Here is a 7,966-nt window from a genome sequence, read left to right as displayed (position 1 = left end):
GAGCTTCTGATGATAATAACAATCATTGTCAATATATAATAGTTTTTCCAATCTATTTTCCTCTATTTAATTTATGTTATGACCAAATATACATTTGTATATTGACAGTGGAAATCACCTTAAAAGATATTCAGATCATGTAAATAAGCTGTGGCACAAAACCATAAATACTATACCAAGCCCATTAGCTAGATATAGACTCGTTGCGGTTTTCTACTTTTATCCGCTCATAAAATGAATAATGAATGTATTTTCATAACTATAAAATATACAGATTTCTTAATCTTCTTGTGAGAATTTACACAGACATATCATTGTGAATCATTTGATATTTACTTAACGATAAAGTTAAAGATTATATATGATATGCTCTGTCGGCAGACCCACCTTAACTTAACCTGGCTTACACCTGTCTAGCACTTTGCAGAGAAACTTGTTCTCCAATCGGGGCCTAAGCCAAACAGTTTTTGGGCAAATAGAAAACCTAGAAGTTTGATTTATGCATGCAGCCGCATCTCGATGCGAGCCATAAATAGATGCCTGCACTTGTGTAACCTCGCCCACTGCGAGGCCCACCCACCTGTCTAGCCGCCAAATTTTTACATAATTTAGCTGCTGCCGCAACGACTTCTAGTGCAACTAGCAGCTTTCAGCCATTTACACCCACTCCCATTAGCTGACGCTCAAGTGCAGAGCCGAACAGAGCAGCTCTTGTTTCTCGGGCTTCGCAGGAAAAACTTTGCCGTGGCATCAACTTCCACTTGGCGCAGAATGTGCAGCACCCGAGTGCCGTTAGACGCCCACGGGCACGCCGGTGTCGGCACAGCCGACACAATAAATAATATGTAACAAAATCGATACCGCCGTCTGTGAGTTATGAAGTCGATTTGATGGCGCGTGCGCATGCGCGGCAGCAACAGCAACAGCAGCAACAGCAACAACAAAATTGCTGATTCGCCGTTTACTGTTCTAGTGGTATCTGTGGCTCAGTTAATTTCCGCTCTGGCCCAGAGCGCAGCGATTTGCAGATTAATGTGGGTCAGAATGGCCAAATGGTAATTGCGCACAAGTCCTGAATTAATCAAAGCTCATTTCATGGGCCGCTCGTTCCACACCAGCTCAATTGCAGCTGCGCTCAAATACTTTCTCACACACTTCAACGGCGGCCAATGAAAGTGAACCGAGCTTGGTCAGTTTTTGGAGGCGGCTCCACAAATTTTCACATGATTCTCTCAATGAGTATGAACGCAGATGAATAAATCATTTGTTTGTTCAGATTCAAATCGATTCATCTGCCACGGCCAGCGGCGACTCTCACTTTCCGGCGACGGCCCCATCAACTCCGATGCCCAGCCAACCCGCAGCATTCCACCAGCCAATGAATGCTCCGATGCCTTTCAACGGCTTTCCACGTCTGATTATTAATAGACATGGACATGCATACGCCTGTACAATGGCCATGCGAGAGGCCGCAGCGCGATTACCCACTGCCAGATGCGCAATTGATACATATTTATGGTTGACCAGCAGCTCGCCGTTTGCCAGTTCCCAGTTTCCGCTGCAAAAGCTAAGCCTCTCGGCCTTGAAGGCTCGGATGTCACTTTGATTTATAAGAGCTCCCATTAAATATTAATATTCCAAGTGAAAACTCATTATATTGGTTTAATAAGTTCAATTTGGCTTAACAATATTTAGTGCACTTAATTAGGTCTCAGTTGAATACTTTCAATTAGGTTTATTTTTATGCGAAAAGCATATCCTGTTTGCGAAATGGATTCTGAGTAAGACCGATGTTCTTTTTATATGCCCGCTCCAAAAATAATAAAATAAAGAGCAATGATAGACTTGAAAAGAGCACTGCTTGATATTAATTATGTAAACGACAGCACGTCTGACTTGTAGAGAAATGATGCCCGAACACATGGAGAGCAGCATCCGCTTGCTGTTCGTGTTCCTCTTGGCTCTTGGCTCTTGGCTCTGGGTTCTTGTCATACTCGTAAAAACAAAATGCGCAACATCAAAATTTTCCGCTGAATAGATGACTGGCAGCCGAAGGCGCAGGAGGAACAGGTGGAACCAGTTGGGTTGCACGTCGGCCCGTTCGCAAAAATAGACTAGCCCGCCTCTGAGAACAGTTATGTATGTATTCTAAACCTAATTTATGGAGCTACTAGCAAGAGCAATGCATTCTTGTGGGAGGCAGCTAATGGTCGTTCAGACCCCGTTGAGTATCATTTGAAGAGCTTAAATCCTATAGGGAACTAAATTACTTGGTATTTCATGCTAACAGTCCAGCCCATCTGTCCACAATGCAGAATTCCGTCATGAAGTACGCACGCCAATACTGAAATATGTTCCTCAATTATCTTCGCATTTAACTGCCAACCATAAAAAAGCAACATAACTGTAGTTGCTTAAATTTTTATTTACTTAGAGCAATAAACGAACTAATGAATGAAATGCAGGCAAGCTAACCGAGTCAACCCATACAGCCTCCTCGTGTGGGAGGTAATACGGATCTGAAGATGGGACTGTGCCCTAACACATGTCTCTTTCTCTCTCTCCCTCTCCCTCTCCCTCTCTCTCAGTGAATTGATTGAAAATCACCTGGGCTGGGCCCTAAATTGGTGTTGGGCGTTGTGGGCGCAATCGCAACAAATCAAACAATTTCGCTTTCGTTGTACGCAGCTCAATTTGTCCGATTTGTACAATATAATTTACGATATTAAGTTTTCATTAATGCAATTACCGCACGTTAAATAAAAGGCGCTGCGGTTACGTGCAACGTGACCAGATCGAGCAAACATTACATCAGCATCGCCCTGGCCGGCCAGCGCTCATCATTACATCAAATCATCAAAGAAAGCGCCCGCCAGGGATTAGACATGGCTCAAGCCATTGCATCCATTCCAGCCATTGCATCCATTCATGGCACACATTTCAGTTTATTCACTACACTTAAGTGTAATAAAATTTGTAATAGAATAAGAATAAACGCCCCACCTCATCCCCTTCCATACCGCTCAACGACTCCTACATAGAAATCATTTCATCTTTGGCCATTGGGCAATGCTCTTTGGCGAGTATCTATAACTGGATTAAAGACCATTAATAAAATATGGATAACCTCTAGCTGCAGCAGCGCTTCCGCTTGCTGATGCACTTTTGCTGTTGCCCGATCTCCAAGCTGACCCACTTGCAGTAGATAAGCAGAGCGAAATCGGAAAATCTGGAAAATGTGGGCGGGCTGTGCCTGTAAATATGACAAACATCCGTTAATATGGTAGCGATCTAGCGCCTTATAAGCAGCAGCACAAGGTGACAGAGCCCAGTCAGACAGTCAGAGTAGGGAAACTTATCTGACCACGTTCAAGTTTCAATTTTGGCCAAAAGAAGATTTGCCTCTAAAATGGTTGGGCGGCTCGGCCAGAAAGGCAAAAGCAGGCACGAAATTCAAATGACAAACCAAATGGCAGCAGCTCAAGAGATCGCAACTGGTATGGAACGGGGATTGAGGATTGGCCTGTGGCTGTGGCTGTGACTGTGGCTGTGTTGGGGCTGGGGCTGGGGCTGGGGCTGGGGCTGCGACTTGCAGACATTTAGACACTGGGCGATCTCACCCAAATACGCGACAGCTCAATCAGTTGGCCATGACTGCGTGCTGGATCTGGGAGCATTTTGGCCAATTTGATTTATGGCCAGCGAGTTTTCTTCCTTGTTGCATTTTCATGTTGGAATTCATGCATAAACATAAAAGCAGCCGAAATTTTGCCAGCCAATGCACTGCAATGGCCATAGTCATTGAACAATAGAACAGCGACATTTCTTGGCCTGCCCCAAGTCGCAACGCTCCATTGTGTTTTATGGTATCCAGAACGTGAGGTTCAACTCGGGAACATCTTCTCGCTCAGCGCACGGGCCGGCAAGTATATTGTAATAAACATAGTTGCTTGTGTATATCTCATCGATTCCTCATGTAGTTGTCACTCCCTGATATTGCAGTAGAGCATCTCTCTGGCTGGCAAACAAATCGGAATCATTCAGCACAGCTCGTAATCTCTTCGACCCATGAAATTCTTAGCGATTCTTCCGCTTTCATTTCGAGTGTCGTAAAATATTCTTTAGTGCTTGGCCAGTGCCAAGTGCGTAGAGCAGCTTTGAGACGCGCGTATTTACCAGACTGTTGTGAAAGCTGTCACAGCAAAAGCGAAAGATTTTATTTATTGACAATGCGAATGACTGACTGGGAGACGCTGGGACTGACACACTGAGCGAGAGAACGTGTGCCTCTCTGGGCATGGCTTCGATTAGTCAAGGTGCTCGCATTGACCCAGAGAACTACATTTCCCCAGCCATGGGCTGAGGTGCGAGGCAGCCTCTTAATAGCACTTCGAGTGCGAGATCCGCTCTCCCGTGCTAAATGAGTAATTAAAGTGGGGGAGGCACACAGCACAGGAGTCGGGATGCTGTACAATCCGTTAGCTAGTCAATCAGTCAGTCAGTCAGTCAGTCAGTCGAAGAACGGTTAACTTGCCCAGAGACGAGACACGAGCAGTTCGCGTTTGTCTAGGTGATAAATAGCCCTTTGTCGTCCTCCTGGCCTCTTGCCCCAACTTGCATCGTTCAGCTGCGACTAATCGCCGCTTCTTGGCCACAGATTCAGAGACGGACTTGTCTTGTCCGTCTCAGTCAGAGTCTTGGTTGGCTAAATAGTCTCACACCTCGACAAGGCGGTTGCTAATATTTTGGCCTTTTCGCTGCTAGCAGCTTCTAGCTGCGCGTTGCCCGTTGCCAGCTGCCAGCCACAGTCAACTCAATTAGGATGCTTGGAAATGATTCATTCTAATCTAAAGTCGAGTATCTGCAGTCATGAGCGGACCTCAACCCGTCGAAGTCTGACTCCGACTCAGTCGGAGTCTGAGTCCGATTTACCGTTGCGCCGTGCGGCGGCATTCCCCGCGGCGTCTTTTAACCGTTTGTTGTGTCTGGAATTTTGCATGGCCATTTCATTATTGATTCGCATCTGAGCAGCTCACAAATGTCTTCATTTAGCTGTTCTTTCGGACACGTTTACACCTTTAGCAGTCTCCTGTAAATTTATGAGTCTTTAATGAGTCGGCATGTATTTCATATATATACCTGGTCTCTTTAACTTAACCTTTTAAAATGAAATATTTAATCGAAGCACAGTTAGGTTAACGCATACACATATCTTCAAAAGTGAGAGTTATCCCGTATGTTTTTGAGTTGCTTTAAATGTTCGAATGAATGGCTCTAATGAATGAGTTCAATGAGCAACCTGCACGGGCATGGAATGTCATTAAGCCGAGCCAAGCCACTTGGCTGCAACGAAAGCGAAAAGCCAACTAAGCATGGTAAAAGAAGCACATACATAGAGCCAATCAACGCACTTTCATTGCGTTTGGGCCAACTCGCAAAAGGAACGTTAGATATATCACACAACTTGGCAGCTGCTGGAAATTGAGCTTTTATTGCGAATTGCTGCCTCGTTTGGCCTCGTAACTAATTCATTTATCCCAGCCAACTGCAAAATTGCACAGCAGACAGTTGGCGAACTGCTTCAGATTCTGGATGCGTCCAGCTGTTTCAGTTAAAGCTCCAAACGTCGCAAAGCTCAATCAGGAGTTGGTCAAACAGCTACTCAAAGAGATCTTCCTCAATGCCGGAGCACAGCACATCCATTTCGAGATGTTCTGTCATGCGTCCAAATATAGTTAGACAACAGGCTAATGAGATTTTGAACCACACGATGGACTGCTCTATAATGAACTGACAACGCTGTGGTGCTGCAATACAGCACAGGCAACTCCTTGACTCAGCTGCACTTTAAACTCTACCCCAGCGAATGCTACATACGGCACGCCTCCCGCCTCACGACTCCCAAAGCAGACCGGCCATTATGTGAAATGTGGGTCTGCGGCAGGTGTCTGAGTGGAGTGGGTGTTTTGTGTGAATTGCGTCGCCTTGTGACCCAATAAAAAGCCCATTAGTCAGCCTCATGTGTGCCTCATTCATGCTCCCCGAACTGGCACAAAGGTCGCCGCTCAGGTGCGATTCGATCTGCCTGAGGCAGACCCAGACCCCAACATCGTTTATGTGTTGATTAATTTGTAAGACGTTGAGAGCGCTGAGTCAAACGCCCACCTTAGACAGCCCATTGTGCTGCTCAGGTAGCGGAGTAGCCAAGTAGCCGAGAAGCTGACTAAATTGTGGGATTATGGTCACAATTCTCGGGGAGCCAAATGAAAATGATAATGATATACAAACGAGTCACTTAACGTCAACGGCAGTGCCTTTTATTCATATGTATATTGTTTTTCGATTAATTATGGAATATGCTTATCGCACCAGGTACCGTTGCGCACCGACCTGTTGTGCTCGAAAGTGAAAGGACTGGGAGCAGCTACCGATGTGAAGCCTACGCATTAGATACGAAAACGTCGCGATGATAAGATACCCATTAACACAATCAGTTTTCAAGACGAGAGGCTTTCGCTGCTGCTGAGGCGTTCCAAAACGAAAGTGTCACATCATGTGGAGAAGACGCCCAAAACTAACCTTGAAACGAATGGACGGGCACAAAGCCCATCAAATCGGAGTTTTGGAAAAGCAGTCGAAAAGAATGCGCACGGCTCACATTAAGAACATGAAAAGAGAAATTCGTCAACAGTTTTTAGTTTCGACAATGTGTTTGGACAATTCATCACGGCCCAGCGCTATTGTCTGGAGCTTAAGGGCCCCAAAAACCAGCTGATTCACCTCAATTTGCATAGCACACAAATGAAAAGTAAAAGGCACACAACTACAACAACGTCAGTCCCGGTCTCAGTCTCAGTCTCAACTGACCGTCTTCTAGATAATGCACGCACGGTATTTAATTGTGTGCTTGAACCTATGCTAATATGCTGTCATTCACATCGGACGCTTTCATTTTTGGCCTAGCGAAATCTTTGCTCAATAAGCAGGGCTTGAAAGTTCCTCCTCCTGCCCCATTGGCAGGGGGGGGGGGGGGGGTTGCTAGTCACATGTGATCAGAGCAATCGCTTCCGTTTCACTTGCGCTAAGCTTACGCAAATCTTAGCCACGAACTTGATTGACCCTAATGATTTGAGGCTAATGATTTTCGCATGCCCGTGAAATGGCGGCAATAAAACGGCTTTAACCAAAAGCCATATAATGTCTTTTGAAAGTAAAAACAACCAAAATTCGTGTAGCTACAATGGCAACAATTGCTGCTGCTGCTGCTGCTGCTGTTGCTGCTGCCGCCACGGTTGGCATATCAAACAACTGTGGACCCCTCAGCTGACCGTTGACAGGAGTTTCAGTTTAAAGTGCATTTATTTTCATTTTCGTTGGCAGCGGTCAACCTGCTGGCACAGCATGTGTGCGACTTGTAAATTGTTCGCTTGGCAAAACAAACAGCGAGAAAATGTATTTCTATTTGCATTGCCTCGGCCTCACTCTTGGCTCGTATGCTGCAAATCATAACCAGACAACAGCGGCCAAGCGCCGTCCAGGCCTTGGCCGTTGCCTTTGCCATTGCCATTGCCATTGCCTTGGCCAAATTCGAATAGTTTTCGTATATGATATTTATTTATGCATGCACACTATGCACTCCTGTCCGGCAATAGTTTTACAAGAAAATTTGCTTGGCATAAATATCCCAGCTGACCTACTTGGGGACGCAGCCGCCAAAACCAAAGACTCAGGTAACAAACTTGCTTGGCTTTTCTTTTTCTCCCTCCCCGCTGCAGCGGCGCAAAGGATGTAAAACAACAACTTGACGTAGGTGCTTAATTAAGAGCTTATTTAGTTAGCTCCCGTTGCGCTGTTGCCCACACAAAAGAAAAAACAAAAAAAAAAAAACAAAAAATGTAAAAAAGTGAATGGACTTATGGCGCATGTCAACAATTTTACATAATGAACTGTCCATTTGGATGGCACA

The sequence above is a fragment of the Drosophila arizonae genome, chromosome 2 (genome assembly GCF_054131065.1).
Source record: "Drosophila arizonae isolate 15081-1271.41 chromosome 2, UAZ_ARI_1.0, whole genome shotgun sequence".
NCBI classification, from domain to species: domain Eukaryota; kingdom Metazoa; phylum Arthropoda; class Insecta; order Diptera; family Drosophilidae; genus Drosophila; species Drosophila arizonae.
This window is presented reverse-complemented; position numbering follows the sequence as displayed.